This window comes from Zalophus californianus, chromosome 2 (assembly GCF_009762305.2).
Source record: "Zalophus californianus isolate mZalCal1 chromosome 2, mZalCal1.pri.v2, whole genome shotgun sequence".
Taxonomy (NCBI): Eukaryota; Metazoa; Chordata; class Mammalia; order Carnivora; family Otariidae; genus Zalophus; species Zalophus californianus.
In genome coordinates, this window is record NC_045596.1 from 165904511 (window position 1) to 165923091 (window position 18581).

The window sequence follows — 18581 nt, forward strand, 5'->3', positions numbered from 1 at the left end:
TGAAACATTAAAAAAAGAATATATATGAAGAAGTATGTATTTATATATACACTTATTTATTTTTTATTTTATTTTTATTTTTTATGTATTTATTTTTAAAGATTTTATTAATTTATTTGACAGAGTGAGAGAGCACAAGCAGGGGGAACAGTAGAGGGAAAGGGAGAACCAGGCTCCCCACTGAGCAGGGAGCTCGAGGTGGGACTCAATCCTAGGACCCTGAGATCATGACTTGAGCCGAAGGCAGATGCTTAACTATCTGAGCCACCCAGGCACCCCAATTTTTTCTACTTTTTTAAAGATTTTTTTTTTATTTATTTGAGCAAGAGAGCACAAGTGGGGGGAGCAGGGGGAGAGGGAGAAGCAGACTCCCTGCTAAGCAGGGAGCCGAAGCCCTGGGATCATGACCTGAGCCAAAGGCAGACAGTTAAGTGACTAAGCCACCCAGGCGCCCCTACACTTATTTATATGTATTCTTTGTATAGTATTAAAAATTATGTTGTCTAGCCAAAAAAAAAAAAAAAAATTACGTGATGAGATAGAAATTTACATGGGAGAGGGCTTTGCTGGTATAACTCCAATAGGGAACAGCTTCCCGGAAGAGCAGAGCCCAGAGTGTTCCAGAAGCTGTCAATGTGAATTCCCCAGGGACACCTTTCTCTGTCTCACTTCCTCTGCTTGCCCCCACCTCCACCCCAGGCTGGAACTCTGTCTACCTATTGGGCTTTGACTCAGTACAAGGACCCCACACTTGCGGCTAGTGAGGAGAACTCATGATGACTTTGCTCTAACACAGAAGGATAAGACATACGGCTCCTCATAGTGTTCCCATAGGCGGAGCATTAGCATCAGGCAGAATTCAGCACATGTTTTTATATAGTATTTGTACATAGTATACATGCATGTGTGCATACAAATATGAAACTATTACAACATGACCTATTCATTTTTATACTTTTTTCTATTTTTTGATAAGATGCAGGATGAATAGCACAGCTGTGGAATATTTCCCTTTGTTCCTTTGTCTCATGATAGGAGCTATTTAACTGTAAAAATGAAGCTGTATTTATGACTGCCAGTCTGTTGAGTGGTAATAAATGTCAGACAGACATTGCTGAGTCATAAACTTTGTGAGTTTGAGCCTAACCCACTGCATAAATCAGCTTACTAGGCGTGAACCCCCTACTTCAAAAAGTTAGCTTACTATAATGGACATGAAGTTCAAAGATCTTCCAGCTCTCTAAATATGTCTGCCCTTTGGCACCCTAAATTTGTCTTCATTGTTAACTGATTAGAATTCCCTATGCATTTACTCAGAAATCTGACCTATGATTCAAGTTCTCTGTATCATGGATGTTAGAGAAACAGGCAGGTATTGGTGCATAGCCAAAACGCTCACCCCTGGAAATGGGTCCTGCTCTCCTGGTTAGCTCTCTGCACCAGCCATTCCTGGCTTACAACCCTCTTCCTGCTAGCTTTGTCATGGTCACTGGATGGGACCTTGATAGTCCTGACAAGTGATGGGGAGAAAGGAGCATGCCTATATATGGTCTGTAGACATTTAATATATATAGAATACAAATAGTATAGAGTGTTTCACTGGTTTGATTATCTGAAGAAGTTAAAACATTTATAGAAATAATCATGAATTTAATTTGAAACTTCATGAAGTAGGAGGCATTGTTGTGCGGTAGCAAGAAGGGAGCTGGAATTTTTGAGGCTGGAGGTTTAGCCATATTCTGCCAGGAGAAAAATGTGGGCTTTCATAAAGCAAGCTGCTTTCCTCTCCCTAGGCCCAGCTTTTTTGGGTGAACCAGAGGGACGGGAATGGACGAGATGGCTCTTGTTGTGTAACATGGGGAAGTCAATGGAATACTAAAGAATGTGACTGTGCATTTTTACCGGTGTACATATAATGAAGCAATGCCTCCCGATTCAAGATTATTTTAGTCTTCAGGAGCATAAATAAAAGCAACACAGACAAATTTATATGACCGGATCACATGAAGGTAGCACTAATGTTACTTGTATCACTAAATGGGGTTTGCAGTTCCTTTGCCCAGAATAGGCTACTACCATAAAAAACTCCCAGAGATGTCCAGAGCATTTCCTGTATTTTACCTTGTGCCCTTAGCAGTGACAGGACAGTGGCCTGGGGCAGTCTCCGCTTCCTTCTCACATGAGATGGTTCTGACTCCTTCATTCTTCATTTTCTTGACTGTGCAGTTGTCCAGGATGCCCCTGGTTTCAGTTTACCGCAAGAGAGCTGCCTTAATTCTATTACCAAATATGTTAAACATGTTAGCAATGAAAACAACAAAAGAAAGAGCCTTAAATCCAAGGTCAAATCCATGTGCAGCTCAAGGGCAGCAGAAGGAAAAGTCTCCTCCCAGCCACAGTGACAGTTAGACTGGTCTGCAGCCGAGGTGTCATCAAAAGCACAGATGTGTAGTTGCTATCAATCATTGCCAAGAGTCATCCCCATTACCTCCTGCCTGTCACAGCCCAAACAGAAAATTCTGTTACTACTCCCAGGGCCCTGAGTCAGAAAGAAACAGCACACAAAGGAAGAGCCCTTTGAGGAGAAAGGAGGCAGCATTCTTTAGCCTGGTTTCAGGCATGCTCGCAAAAACCTGTATGAGGAAGAGAAGAGGCAGGGCACTTGTCACTTTGGAAGCTGCGGTGAGAACGGGGCAGGGGAGCAGGAACCTTTCACACCCTTGGGCACAGCGCTGCTGCGTGGTTTTCAGGCTCCGGCTCCCTCCAATTGATCCCATTTGAATCAGGCTGACTATTGAGAGATGGAAAATCGAGGTCCGCTGTCATGCGGAACGCCCACTCGGCGCTGGAGGGACAAAGGGAACAATGGAGATAAGGCTTTGGAACACAGCATACAGGAGACAAGAATCGCTTGGGTAATAACAGCAGCACCACGTTGCATGAATGCTCTCTGCAGGGAAAAACTCTCTTGTGTAATAATGGTTGTTAGGAAGGAGAAAATAAATAGCAAGGAGAGTTTAAATTGAATATTTGACAACACTGAAACCCTGTGAGCGTGCGTTGAATTTTTATCTTTTAAAAAAGAGTTTTATTTAAAGGGAAGGCCTGCAAAGGCTTCCAAAAAATCCCTTATATTACTTAGTAGGGGACATATTTTCTCTGTGCCTCAGAGTTGGAAATGACAGGTGCTGTTTTCTATGTTGGGGGGAAGAAGTCCCTTGGAAGAGGGTGTTTTAGGTGATGACTTAAGCCAGTTTGCTTCTAAAACGACGAGACTGGCAAACTGCCCATTTTCACGTTGGCATATCAAATGGTAATATTCCCTCAGAGTATTAAGGTGCTATATTAGTTTCTACTTCCGCGGGCAGGAGGGAGGACTGGCTTCGGCGGAGTCACTGTAAGTTCTAGATTGTTGGGGAGCCAGGGAGGAGAAGAAGGATGGGAAAATAGAATTCAGTCAAAATCAGGGCTTCAAGAAAGAGGGGAAGTATGAGTGTTCAGAAATTCCTTTAGCTATTTGTTACTAGTCCAAAAAGGACAAGTTGAAAACCGAACTTCCTCAGTGTCACCTGAAATGGGGACAAGCCAAGAGTTTGCACAGTGCCTGTGGGTCATCTTCTGAGGTACCCTCACCCCCAAGGTCTATAAAAGGCTCAGACACCAGAATTCCGGGTCCAGTTCTGCCGCCAACTCTGAGACTCTGGGAAAGGCCTTCTGGAAGCCTCACTGTTCTTGCCCATACAACGTAAGCCTGCCCAGTAGGAGATGATCCCTGGGTGCCTCTTCTGGTCACTTCACACCAGCCCGTGCTGCTTCCTATCCTCTGGATGTGTCAAGAAACCATCGAAGGGAGCCCCACCTTCTCCGCAAAGCAGAGGGATAGCTCACTCTGCCTGAGCCTAACTTTCTGTTCCAAGTGACCATACTTTGTCAGCTCTAGGCCCTTTAGAAAAGGAGAAGCTGAGGGAGCCTCTGGTCACCAACTGTTGCTGGTCTGCAGTGGAAACCTACTGCAGTGTGGCCTTGCCTGGGCATGAGGAGTCATCACATCTCAGGTGCCTTCCCAAGTGGAGCCCCAGGGACCTCAGCGTCATGTCTCAGCAGGGACAAGGAAGTGGCTGAGTCTGGGCAGAGACTGAGGAGAATGACCAGATGACAAGGGCTTGCCATGGACAGAAATGCTTGAAAGGCCATGATGAAATTTCCAGACGACCTTGGAAAACTCAGGTGTCATTTGGAAAAGCATTCCTTCCCGGTGACAGAGTACAGTCTGCACATGGATGAAAGACCCAGGCGCAGATCCAAAGTTGCCAGAGAGAGGCTGGAGAGAGAGTGACTAGGATCCAGCTCTCTGAGTTAAAAGACAAAAACAAAAACAAAAACAAATGAACAAAAAAACCCCAAACAAACAAACAAAAAAACAACAATAAAAACCCCTCAAGAGCTGGGTAACCGGTGTGCTGTCTGGGTTTGGTCGTGGCTGCTCAGCTGGTGCTGCAGGGGGGCCTCCAAAGAGGGGACCCAGGTTGTGTGAATCCAATGCTGGCAGCAGGAACTAGGAGGCTACAGCCTGCCGGCGGCAGGAGCCGAGCAGGGGTGAGTACTGTGAGAGCACACAGGTGCGGAGGCGATGCAGAGTGGGCAGGCAGAAAACAGAAAGAAGCCCAGAACCTCATGGGAGACCCCAAGGAGCAACGTCAAGGAGACAAAGTGAACAGCACCTAGAGCAGGAGCCCCAGGAGTAGAACCAGTTCCCCAAACATCCACAACATTCTACCAAACAGTTGGACGTGCCCCAACTTTATTTCAGATTTCTCTTCCTATTTCTGCGGAATTTTGCTCACCACCCCCCCCTCCCGCCCCAGGACTTCGAGAGTCTCTGCCTGTCACTGTGTGTGGTGGGGTCGATGGTAGATTTCTTTTCCAGTCCATTCCTGGCCGGATGTTCAGGTTAGCTAAGGTGCTCAGAGGCCAAGACACGGGGATGACATGGGTGCTGCAAGGTCTGCCTCAGTGGAGGCAGAACTGCTGATAAACAGTGCCCTGGCAGGGATGACCTTGAGGAATTGAGCAGCCGAGAGGGACGGGTGGATAGCAGCTGCCATAGGTGCTAACTTAGGCTCTTTTGTTGACTCTCAAATTAGTACCAAAAGATAGGCCTGTTTTGTGGGTAGCATTCTGTGCTATTGTAGTTCTTATTTTGATGTATTTCAGAAGCTAAAAATATAGTATAGAAACATTCTCACAGGGACGCTGGGGTGGCTTAGTCCATTAAGTGTCTGCCTTCGGCTCAGGTCATGATCCTAGGGTCCTGGGATCGAGTCCGGCACTGGGCTCCCTGATCAGTGGGGAGTCTGCTTCTCCGTCTGCCTGTCACTCCCCCTGCTTGTTCTCTCTCTCTCTCTCTCTCTCTCTCTCAGTCTCTCTGTCTCTCTGACAAATAAATAACATCTAAAAAATGAGAGAGAAACATTCTCACAGGTTAAGTAGGAAGCTGTGTTTGATGGTGACAAACTTAAGTTCTAATTAGAAATGCAATTGCTAATCACATAATTAATATTTGAATTTATATACCCAGAAAGTGTAACTGCGTATTGTACTGAGAGATCAACAGAACTGGGCTAGAGTAATGTGAAGCTCTCAAATACATAAATGAAGTGCTTTCTATTTGATGAAAGACCAATGTGTTCACAAAAAATAACTTGTCATGTTAATTTTCTCCAGAGTGAAATATTCCAGGCCAATTTAAGGCATCGATATGAGTCAGTCAATATCTTAAAATTTTAACCATTGTTTTGGAATAGCTACCATTTTTCCTTTTGAAAAACTTTCCCCCAAATTAGGGAAAAGAGATGAAATCAAATCACTCTGTGGGGTGGAACAATGAATTAGTTCTTCACACATTTACAGAAAGCTATAGATCATCCATGTGGTCTTCCAGTGAGGAAAGTCTGTTAAACATAGTAACTTAGGCAAAAGAAAATTAGATAGACCTCATTAATCCTCCTCTAAAAGTAAGTGAAATGACTTCTATGAGAGGCTGAAGGCAGGAAACCAGTTATTTTCATCCATTACTTGGTGAAGTAATTGTGGTCTTGGAAACCTGATGGCCATCAGACGTGCAATACATCTGATGATAGATGGCGAGAAATAATTAAGAAGACCATAAGTACCACGTGCCCACTGAACTTGGTCAGAGTCTCTTAAAAATTAATCAGAGAGAAGGGAGCCTTGTTGGCAGATTTGTCCTCACCCACGGGCTGCAGCATCCTTCTTGAGGACGGGGTCCTTGTGGCATTCTTGCTCCCTTCCAACTGTATACTCCTTGGAGTGGATACAGCTGGAACTCTTGAGCTGAGTAAAATGAGGCAAAGACAGGAGAGATGACTTGTCCAAAGTCCCAGCTGACTAGTGGCAGATTTAGGGCTAGAACTTCAGTGGCGTGCTCACTCTGAGCTATGGTGCTGGATGCTTCCCACACCAGAGCTCGGGCAAGGGCAGCGAAGGCCTCAGGTCGTGGCCTTAGCCTCTGTGACAAGTCAGGCCCTGAAAATGCTTTATGCTTCCCTGAGGATTGAGAACTTAGGACCCAAGCCCCAAAGAGAAACTTGGAAGAATACACCAAGCTCTCAAATGTTTGTAATCCCTAACCAATGACAAGAAGGTGTAACCTGTAGCCCAGGGTATTGCTCCAACAGAAGGGAAAGAGAAGGCACCCTTTACAGATTTGACATCAGCGGAGACTTCTCTCCCTTGCTTATGTACACATCATAGTCGGCACCTCTCTCTAGAATACAGCAGTTTGAAGTACACTGTAAATGTGTTGATGATCCCCAAGTGTGACAGGTGAACTCTTCAGTTCATATTTGCCTTAAAGCGCTGGGCTGCCATGGCTCACGTGGGCGACGCTTCTGTAGCACTTCCCACATTTCCACTGAGCCCCCCAACAACTCCTACCCGTCTAAGCTGACCAAAGGAATACTGCCTGTGGTCAATCACTTTTTCACCACTTTTCCTGGTTGTTGCTGTTGCGCAGTATGCTTTGCAGTTGCCGGATTTGTTCCGTCTTGTAGATTCCTTGCAATAGCCGAATCAATGGCTCATTTCCACAAGCAAAAGCACATGCACTATTTTTCATTTTTAAAAATCCACTTTTAACTTTTCATGCATTATCTTTACTTTTTTCCCCATCTGAATCAAACGTCTCTTCCTATTGGTGCTTTCAACAATTCTTCTGTTTACTTTTTGCACCTGTTGAACTTAACAATGTTTGTAAAACACTTCACTAGAAAGTCCAAACACAACTGAACCAACCAGCCAACCAAGGCAATGACTGGGCTGGAGTGTATGAGTGTAAGGCTGCACCTTTTGGTGGTAACCATAACTGATGCTTTTATTTGCTCCGGTGTGTAGTCCTGCTTGCTCCTCTGAACATTATTATTTGATGGTTTGTAAGTAGAAAAGCTTCAGTAGCTGAATTGTAACGAGTCAAAAATAGGCCCTGAGCTATTTCTTAGCTGTTTAAAGAGTGAACAAAGCTGTTTCAAACTGCCCTATCTGGGGCAGGGTACCAGAAGCTGGTACCAGGATGTAGCCTGAAAGCTTTCAGTCCTCAGCCTATTTCAGAACCCAGGGGATTTTTCTCATGAGCAAAGCCGGACCCTGTCCTGCAACGAGGGAGAAAGTAGGACGTAAGAACAGCGTTCATTCCAACCACCCCTTCTCTGGCTAAGCTCTCCTCTTGTGGGCATGTGGAGCCCCCCACTTCCCACCCACGCCCTAGGTCCCGAGGCCTCTCCCACAGCCTGGGAATCTCTGTTATCTTCCCCACCCTGGAGTCTGGAAGAAGAGAGGGAATGCTCCTGTCAACCTTAAAAATAGAACAGCCAGGGGCGTCTGGGTGGCTCAGTCGTTAAGCTCTGCCTTCGGCTCAGGTCATGATCCCAGGGTCCGTTGATGGAGGCCCACATCCGGTTCCCTGCTCCGCAGGAAGCCTGCTTCTCCCTCTCCCACTCCTCTTGCTTGTGCTCCCTCTCTCGCTGTCTCTCTCTGTGTCAAATAAATAAGTAAAATCTTTAAAAAATATAAAAAATAAAAAATAAAACAGCCAGTTACTTTACAAGCAAAATGAATTAATTCAGAAAGAGCAGGGGAATTGCAACTTGAGAGAAGCAGACTATGGCAAACCATAGGCAAGACCAAAAAGACATAGGGAAGGTCAACTTTTATTGGGTTTTAGGAGGAAATGGAGGAGGATTGATTTGAACAAAAGTTCACCTGGGAAGAACAAAAGTTCGAGGTTATGGCGGTTTCTCATTGGCTGAAAGTGATGGTTACTGCGCTGTTGCTGGCGCAGAGAGGATTCTTCCTTCTTTTTCATAAAAGCAGAACATAAAATTCCTACGTGAAAAATGTCCTCACTCATCAAAATCGCTCTTACCTTTTTTCTTCCCGCTTCCTATACACCCTGCACGAGCGCTACCTGCACGAGAGCGCCCCCTGCAGGGCTTCCGGATTCCATGTCAAATGAGGTTTTACCCTCCCTAACAGCCAAGGGAATGAAAGCGGACTGCTGGCTTTCTTCCAGCAGGTTCCTTTGTTTTGGGCCAAATTCAAAGCATGACCCCAGCTCTGCCCAGGTTAGTGTGTGTGTGTGTGTGTGTGTGTGTGTGGTTCCATTTGCGCTTCCAAAGCTTCACCTCCATCATGTCCTCTGAACCAGGATCCCTGATTTCCACATCTGTAACTTAGATCTAATGATACCTATTTTAAGGTACAGTTGTAAGAATTCAATAAGACAATACTTGTAAGTGTGCTTAACACTATATTCTTCCCAAAAGCATTTCAAAATGACTTGGCAGAGAAGTGTCACGAATATTATATTATGTTATATTATGGTATTATATGATATCATATCATTTCATTTCTAACATTGTTAACATTATCAACTAACCTTTCTTAGTTAATATGTTAGACTGTATTTTCTACTGTTAAGATTGTCCCACTCTTCTTTCTTTTAATTTTATCTCATTATTTTTGCTCACCCCACCCCAACCCATTCTCCCTGCTTTTTAGTTTGCTGTGTCATTTTATTTTAGTTGTGTCTCTTAAAAAAAAAAGTGTATTACTATGGGATTTCTTTTTTTTTTTAATTTTTATTGAGAGTCTTTGTCTTTTACCAGAAGAATTAAACCACTATATATTTTGGCAGTCCCAGAACATTTAATTTGAGGTCATTTTATTTTGTGTTTTGTGTGTTTCCTTTGTGTTCTCTGACTTATATGTGCTGTGTTTCCTTTCTTTTCTTCTAGTTATCTGTAGTTTAAATAAAATTTAAATTTTGTAATGGTTACGTTTAAATTTTTCTAATCATATACTCAAAAGTATATTTCTTTAATTTTTGATGTAAAAAAATCAATTTTCCCTAACATAAAATTAAGAAATCATCATGTTTAGGTAAAAATTATTTGATCCTCTTTGCCCTCTCCAAGAAAACCCTACTGTGGACATTGTTCATTTATATTCTAAGATCTGATACAGATGAGGAAGATTAAGTCCAATCTGATCTTTTAGTAACAGTAGTTTAAACACATGTTTGTGGGAGGTTTTTTTGCTTGTCTTTTCATATATCAGGAAGTTGAGAGGGGGGCAGTCCAAAGCTAGGGCGGCTACCGAGGATGTTTCCAAGGGTCCAGATTCTGACTTCTCTACCTGTCTTACTTGTGGTTTTTGGCCTGATTTTTGATCCAGGGATGCAAAGATCAATAAAGCACATATCTTGCTCTCAGGGTGCTCAGAGAGTACTAGGTACAGAAGATGAAAGAGACCACCAATTATTTGGCACTGTCCCCCTTTTTGAATCTGGGCTGGCTTCGACCACTATAGTATAGCAGGTACCATGAGGTGCCAATTTTGGGTCCAGTCCCTCTGGACTGCCGGTTTCCAGGTTCTTTTTCTTGCAACCTTGGGCCATTATGTAGGAAGTCTGATCTGGGGGCGGTCCATGGGAGACCATGAGGCTGTAATGGGAGGGAGAGGTGCCCAGCTGAGCCTAGTCATCCCTACGAAGAGCAGACATCTGAGTGAAACTGTTTGCACTCGGCAGACCAGACCAACTGCTGGCTGGACACTACCAGCTGACCCTGTGGGTGCTCCACGGAACCAAGGACTCACTCAACAAGCCCTGCCTGAATTCCTGACCCATTATATGGTGAGATCAAATAAAATGATTATTTTAAGCCACTTGGCATGAGAATCATTTGCTACACAGAAATGGATTACCAAGAGAGGTACACATATAAAGAGACAATTATAAAACAATGTGGAAGTATGGTGTTAGCTGCCTAGGAGAATAGAGAGTAAATTAAACTGTAACAATAAGCACCTCTTTCTAACCAACAAAAACCTTAAAAATCTAAATTTAGGTATAATTTTTTTTCAATTTTATTTATGTATGTAGTTATTAGGTCTCTTTCAGTGGCAAGCGGCAGAAATATAATTCACATCAACTGAACTTCCTGGATTTCAGGACTGAGAAAAAAAATCCCAGGGTATTGCAGAGAGGGGGCATTGGGGAGGTGGAGAGAGGGATACGTATAGGTCATAGGTCTGTTCTTGGGGAGGAAGCAGGAAGCTGGCTCTTAATAGTCCCCATGGAACTTCTCCTTTCCCACTTTATGTTGTGTTTTTATGAACAGTCTCACGGGGGCCTGGCCACGCCTGGCTCTGCTCACTCCTGTGGTCTGAAATGCAGGAGGGAGGGTCTATGGGATGAAGGAAAATGGGCAAATCATGGAGATAGCTTGAAGCAGGGCTGAGAGATTGTCACCACTGTCTGGGAGATGCAGTATCTGAACTGACAAATTCAGAAGAGTTTCAGGGAAACAGACATTTGAAAATAGACACAATTCAATGTATTGCAGTGATTTGTTACTTTGAAAATGCAGATTACAAGGGTATGTTAAAATTATCATTAAGTTCCTACTAAGTGCAAAGCACCGTGTAGACTCTGAGCAATATTAACATGGAAGGTTCGACCTTAACAATCTTCTGATCTAGTTTTATCATGATACATAAAAGTTTAACAGTTTTAGCGTCATAAAAGATATAACTATGAAAAATTATAGCCTATTTTGGACTAATTTCTGAATATTGTTAAAAATGTAGTTTTATGAAGGATTCAAAATGTAATCGTCTTGAAGAGTCTGTGAAAGAAATGCTGGAGACACAGCACTGTCCATATTTTAACAAGGAAAAAAGCCTAATATTATTGATGAAATACTGACTATTGAGAAAAAAAAATTAATACCCCTTCAACATACCAGTATTTTTATTACCTTATTACATTATCACTTTAAAAATAGTTTTTTCTTATTTTAAAAATGATTCTGTTCTGTATATCTGGGAAAAGACGGAAGATGAGTGAAAGGTCTGGAGCTCGAATGTGCATGTACACAGTTGACTATCAAGGGTGATGTTACAGAACTTGACAGAAATATTAGCTGTGTCATTCTTTTGTACGTCATCCACTTTTCTTTTGGGTTTGGGGAAAGAGTGGTATGTTTGAACACTCTTGTAGTTTTTTACTAACTCTTGAAATACAAACCTTCTATTAAAGGTATGTATGGCTCTTCAAATAAATCTTTAAAAAAAAATTAAAAGGGGCTCCTGGGTGGCTCAGACGGTTAAGCGTCCAGCTCTTGTTTTTGGCTCAGGTCGTGATCTCAGGGTCGTGGGATCGAGCCCTGTGTCAGGCTCCACACTCAGCACGGAGTCTGCTTGAGATTCTCCCTCTCCCTCTTTCTCTGCCCCTCCCCACCCCCACTCATGCTCCCATGCATTCTCTCTGTAAATAAAAAAAAAAAATGGTATGTAAGCTCTTCGTTTCTTTTCACTCATTTTGCCAGCTTTCAGCAACTCTTTCAATCTGAGCCTTGGGTCTGTCTTTGTATTTATGAATGTTTTCCTCTGATTATGTATTTGATTGTTGTTTCTGTTCCATTTGTTCATCTCAACTTTAGTTGTTTGCATCTCTTCGCATTTTTTTTAAATCTACACTCATATGGAGCTTTGAAAATGCATCCTCCAGATTGTTCCTTTGATTTTTTACAATATTGATTATGTGTTTTGGGACATCTCATGCAGATTGCAGTTCTATGACTGCATTTCAACTGTCTATAATCTTTCCTTATTTCACCTAATGACATTTTTTATCTCTTTCTGATTTTCAGCTACCTATTTTTTCATCTCAACTTGTTGTCTCAACAACTAATCTTTCAACTTCCCTTTTATAGAGTGCTCCTATTCTTGAGTATTATTGAGAATTTAAGCAACATTAAGCAATATTTTCAAGATATATTTTTATTTCCTACACTAAGTGATGAAAAATATGTGTTTGTGCTTTTATGTCTCAAAATATATTCTTGGGGCTAATGTTTATTTTCTTTTTATTGCTATTCATCCTTAAACAGGGCAAGAGGTATTAGGGTCTGTAGTTTGCCCTCAAAAAGAATGGAATTTCTTAGCTCCCCTGTTTTTACCTGTTTGAATTTGCATGTTAGATCCAGCCTTAGCTGAATTTCTGGTGCCTAGAATTTATTTGTCTAATGTGTGTCCTTTAGACCTCCCCTGTTTAATACAAAAGCCACTGGGCACATGCAGCTATAAATTAATTAAAATTAAATAAACTTGAAAATGTGGTTCCTCGTTTGCACTAACAACATTTCAAGTGTTTAATAGGCACTAAATGGAGACACAGAATATTTCTGTCACTGCAGAAAAATTCTGTTTGTGGTGTGAGGTTCATCTGTGCATATTCCACAGTTCCCTGATGGTGCATATCACTCCCATGTTCTTTCTATCTCTACCCCCTTTATTACATTCATACTATTCCCAGATGGGAAATATTCCCATCTATCTACTTCTCATGTTGGCCATTGCTGGGAATTTGATTTCCAGAAAAAATATGCTCATAGAGACTGATTCCCAGGGAGAGAGACTAGTTGTGGCATGGTGGATGGGTCCGAAGGAGGGAAAAGACCCCAGCCACTGCAGAACAGTTGCTTCATAATAGAGGTATAGCTGTTGGCCTTCTGGCTGACCAAGGTATCTTAAGAAGGGACAGACAGAATAGTGAAAGTTTTCTCTGTGTCTACATGGTCCGTTGTTGTACCTCAAAGCTTTACCTATGTTTTACTCAGGACAAGACCATTCACCAATGTTCCTCTCTCCAGAGGGTCTATAATTTAAGTTGCCTTCTTCATTTTAAAGATTGTTCCAGTGGAAAGGTAGGGAAAGGTCAAACACCTATTGGAATCGAGATTGTCTTCACCTGAGTGTGCCTAGGCAGGCTTGGCTTTCCATGACTCTCTCTCTCCCTGGGTGCCAGTGTCTGTGCTTTCTTTCCATTTCTTCTCTGTCCCTCCCTGCCTTGTCTCCAGATTTCTTTGCTCCCTGCTGGATACACATCTCCTCTGACATAATACCTATTGGGGAAGCTCAGAAAATACACAGCATTGAACACATTCTTTTAATAAGAATGAAGGTACAATTTTGGAATAATCTCTTTTTTTATGAATGTTTTTACTGGCTTTCAAATAAAACTTCTTCTTTCTACCCTATTTGTCCAGAAGAATTATCTGAAATCCTAGCATGCCATATAGAGAAGGAACCAGTGTGGACTAGACAAAATTCTGCGAAGGCAGTGGTGTCCGGCTAATTCGCCGCTCTTTCCCCAGGATCTAGGTGGATTCTCTCAGCCTGTAGAAAATGCATATCTTCATGCTTTACTAAGTGGCCAAATAGAACTTATAGGGATTTCAGGATCAACAGAATTTATTTTGTTGTCAGAGTCTTGAAGTGAATTTACCATGTATTTCACAGATAAGGAAACTGAGGAGCAGAAAGGAAAAAAAAAATTTTTTTTAACCATAAAAGAGCACAGTTCCTGGAACTGAATAAACCTGGATCCCATCATTTGTTAGGAAGGTATTAGAAGGTGATCTTAGGCAGTAGATTAAATGATTCTCAGCCTCAGTTTTCTTTAAAATGAGATTAATGATACTTGCCTTATAGGATTCTTATGAGATAATGAGCTTAAGTGGTCATTCCAACAAAGAACACCAATATTAATGGCAGTTATTCATTTTCAAGGACCCATAGAGAGTCCGTGTCAAAGTGCTTTTTTTTTTCCCCTGTAGTACTGTGCTCACTCTGGTCCACCTTATGCAGTAAAATCACCTGTTTATTCAGAGATGTGTGGGTGATCAGGGACTTGGAGATTGGTGAGGAGGTCAGAGCTAGAGATAAGGTGGGGTTAATTAACTAGTCACTTGGCCATGCGCATGCTTATCCTCCTGTTTTCTACAGAATATCAGAATATATTCAAAATACCCCAGTTCACTGGCCTGCATGCAAAGAGACTGTGTGCCTAATGTCCGTGTAGCAGTAAGCATTAGAACAGTCTTCCTTCTTTTTTGCTTCAGTGTAAAAACTGACATCACCAGCTCTTGTCAGGTGGAAAGAGCATCCAGAGCAAAGGTTGATATGGGTGACATGAAAGAATACACATGGACTGGGACCTGAGGGTCCTACTAGAGAGACCCCCTTTACACCCCAACCTTAAGGGGATGAAGACAAATCCTCCTCCCATCATGACTTTTCTTTATCTCTCTTTTCCCTGTATCAGGGACCAGCAAATGTTTTTCTGTAAAAGGCCACCTAGTACATGTATTAGGGGTCATGAGTCACCTCCACTCCAGCTACAAAGACCCACGGCTTCAGCAGCATTAAGACAGGCCCGGATATGAGGGGCATTTGCTTCCTGTCCCTGGGCCCAGACCATTGTCGAGATCTGGAACATACCCCATGTTCATTGCTGTCACTAGAAATGCCAGTTGGCGATTAAGCTTGGAAGAAGCCTCAAAGCTAGTCCTGCCTTTAGATCCCAAAGGATGGAAAAACAATAAAAATATTATGAGCTGTGTTCCACTTCCAGCTTTACTACTAAGTAAAGTGCAACACAGTCACTTAACCTCTCTAGTCCCAGTCTGTAAAAGGAGGAACTGGATTAGATCAGTGGGGGGGGTGGGGGGTGGGTGAGGGATTGAGGAAACTATCAGAGACATGCTGGTATCTACTGAGGATCATGTTCTAAATAGACCGCCAGCCTCCTTCCCTCATTTGAACCCAAATGTATCAGAATTGGAGTAGGGTATAGGCAGGATGTGAACTTTGCAAGATCTTTGCCAGGCATTCAGATAAGAAAGCCCCACCCCAGGTGAGAACCATTGGACTAAATTGTCCCCAAAGACACCTTAGGCTTTGGCATTCTGTGATTCTGTGAAAGGGATCGAGTCAGCAGTAGTACTCTAGTTCCGCCCTTCCTTAATCATCGGCTGTAGATTAATGGAACACTGAGTTTGAAACTACGTAATGCAAACGAGCTTATATTGATTTTTTAAAATTAGTTGGTAGGCAGTTGGTTCCCTGCAGCCTCTACTCTTGCAATAATATTGTGAGAGGTGGCATTGGTCTGGATTGAATGAGATGCAGGTGAAAGAGAAGATGTTGGGGTCAGGCAGAAGCATCCACGTAGAAGTTACAGAAGTTCTGTACCATGGAAGTAGCACCTGCATCTGGACAAAGCCAATCCAGCTGGGGCCAACTGTCGGTCAGGGCAAGCCTGGCCTCTTGCAGCGATGGAATATGTGCACTGGTGGGATTCAGACCCTTTTGTTACTCTCTACCCTATGCTTTCCCTGGAAGGACATTCTAGGGCTTTTTCCTCATTTCCTAACAATATCAAAATGTTCTTCCAAATTGAGATGTTCCAACAGTCTCTTGTACCTTCCGTTTTGTGATATGTGTCACACTTGCCGTCAATGGCTTGTTGAATTGTCTGTCTTCTGTACTAGAGTGTGAGCTCCACAAGAGCAGGAGCCTTGTCCGTCATGTTCAACCCTCTGCCTGTGTGGTGCCTAGCACATCATGTAAGCTCAATAAAAATATGAATGGAATATGAGTGCTACCTTGTTTAAAGATTCTTTGCCTGGAAAGACTTTCCCCCAAAGATCTGTTTGTTCTCCACACCACACTAGCTTGGAGATCTTTGTAATTCCCTTGCCCCCTGACCCCTTGGAATCTCCTGGTACTCCCAGCCCCCATCTTAGGCCGAGCTTCTTTCCTAGGGTAAGAGGGGGTGCTATGCTCTGAAGTGTTTCCTTCATCTTCCCTCCTTCTTTATCCTTTATTCCTCCCTCATCCTTCATCCTCCAGTTTCCGTGTGGGCTCCTGGCACCACAGGCTCAGCAGTGATGTCCCCCTGTAATGTGTAAGTATTTGCCATGGGCTCTGAGGTCACTGGTGCCTCAGGGATTTGAGAACCTGCTATGACTCTGAGATAGTAAGGGACTGAAAGGAAGGTAGCATCAGGGTTGAGAAAAAAAAAAAAGGAAGAACTTTGAGATAGACAAAAGATAGATGAGTTAAAAATTACCTGGAAGGTGGCACCTGGGTGGCTCAGTTGGTTTTGCATCCAACTCTTGATTTCTGCTTAGGTCATGATGTCAGGGTTGTGAGACCAGCCCCATGTCAGGCTCTGTGCTGGGCAGGGAATCTGCTTAAGATTCTCTCTTTCCCTCTCCCTCTGCCCCTTCTCTCTTTCTCTCTCTACCTTTCTCTAAAGAAAAAGAATTACCTGAAAGACAAATGAGAACCGCCCCCCCCACACACACACACAAGAGAAAAAATGTTGACATACCCAAAAGATGACAAGGGAAACAGAAAAGAACAGCTAGATGGGAGGTTCGGTGTTGGGAGTGGGTTTAACAATGAACGTGGAGCACACATCATCGCTGGGGTCTGGGGTAGGCCAGAGAAAAGTTGAATGGGGTGGTAATTGACATGAGACTTCTCTTCTGAGGTTTCTGTCCTTCAGCCACTTTGCTCCCTGTTCTCTGGCACCTCAGCAGCTAAAGCTTCAGTGTTGCTGCCTCTGCACACTTAGAGCTTTTCCAGGTTGGCAGAGCTGGTAAAAATCGTGCATAAGGAATGCAAGAAGCGACTTTAGAGCTCTTTGGAAACACTAAACCTATTGGAAAAAAATCAACAAAACAAGAAAAAGAGCATTTTTAAATGTGTTGACTTGTATTTATCTGTATTTATCCAAGTTCACTGTTCTCTTAGCAGGTTGCAAATTAATACTTCAGGCCAGATTCTGAATAAGCCACAGGGGACCAACAAGAACCTTCATGCCTGGAAACTAAGAAGGCCTAATAGATCAGCTGTCACTTCCTCTGTTTGGCTGGCAGAGTTCATGTCAAGCCATTTCTCCACATTATCAAAGTCATGGAGTATTTTACATCTTTCATTAACACTCACCATTTGGCAGGCTAAAGCATGCCTCCTTCTCCGCCAATTTGCAAGATCATGTCTGCTGGTAACCCACACAATCCTGGTTTGCTATCTCTCCCAGTCCAGCAGGAAAATGCTAGGAGAGAAGCAGAAGATACCTTTAAATGTTGATGAGGAAAAGAAAAAGTCGTAGACTTCAGGAAATGAGAAAGACTCTCGGGCAGGGGTAGAACAAGAGGGGAAGAGGGAATGGTCTGAGGGTCTTGGGCGATAAGGGCATGCATTATCTGGAAAGAACTTCCAAACAATAAAAAAAAGAATAACAGTCTGCTTTTTATTATCCAGGCACCAGTAATTCTAACCAATGCCAGTGATTAAATATTCCTCCCACTGGGGTGGCCTATGCCTTGAGGTGCAGTTGCTTGAGAGTGAATTAACCCAAGTGGCTCATTCATTGATGAGGGCAATGAAGCCCCAGTATCTTCTTGTTGATGGCTCTTCTGCTAGAGCATCTCATAGAACCCGGATCTCTTTGCTGCCCCTTAGGTGCCTCTTGGTTCCGTTATGCTGCTGGACTCCAGAGCAAGAAAACAAGGGGTGAACCCAAGTAACTGGGCAAAATTGGATTATACTAAACAAATGAAGAAATCTAAAAATCCTGGGAAAGAGCCAGCATCTGCTGTCAGCTCTTGGTTTGTTTACAAATCACATTTGAGAATTTTCTGTCTTAAAGCTATTTTACTCTATCCTACCTTTGATTTCTATATTATATAACTTTTCATCCAGATTTATTTCCATTTTAAAATCATTGTGAGACTCTTCTGATTTTCCATCTGATTGTGTAGTGGGTAGGAATCTCAAACTTAGGTGTGCAAAGGATATTGTGTTTTTTTAATTAAAAAATTAATTTAGACTCCCAGCTTCTATCCTACCAAGGGGACAGGAAACTCAACCTGAGATATTTAGGAGTTCTCCTACTTCAAGGTTTAAGCCCGTCCTGCTGAGAAGTCCCATGTGCCTCATAGTCCCTCCCACCGCCCCTTCAGTATCTTGGCCTCCCCTCACAGGAGTTTTCTGTTTCTCTGCATAACATGGCTTCCCCGAGGCTACTCAAGAGGCATTTTGCTGTTGAATTTTCTGGCACTGTATATTTTTTTAATCACATGTGATTTTTTTTTCTTTTGAAATGAATTATATCTCTCCCGGGCTTTAAGGATCAGAAAGATGTT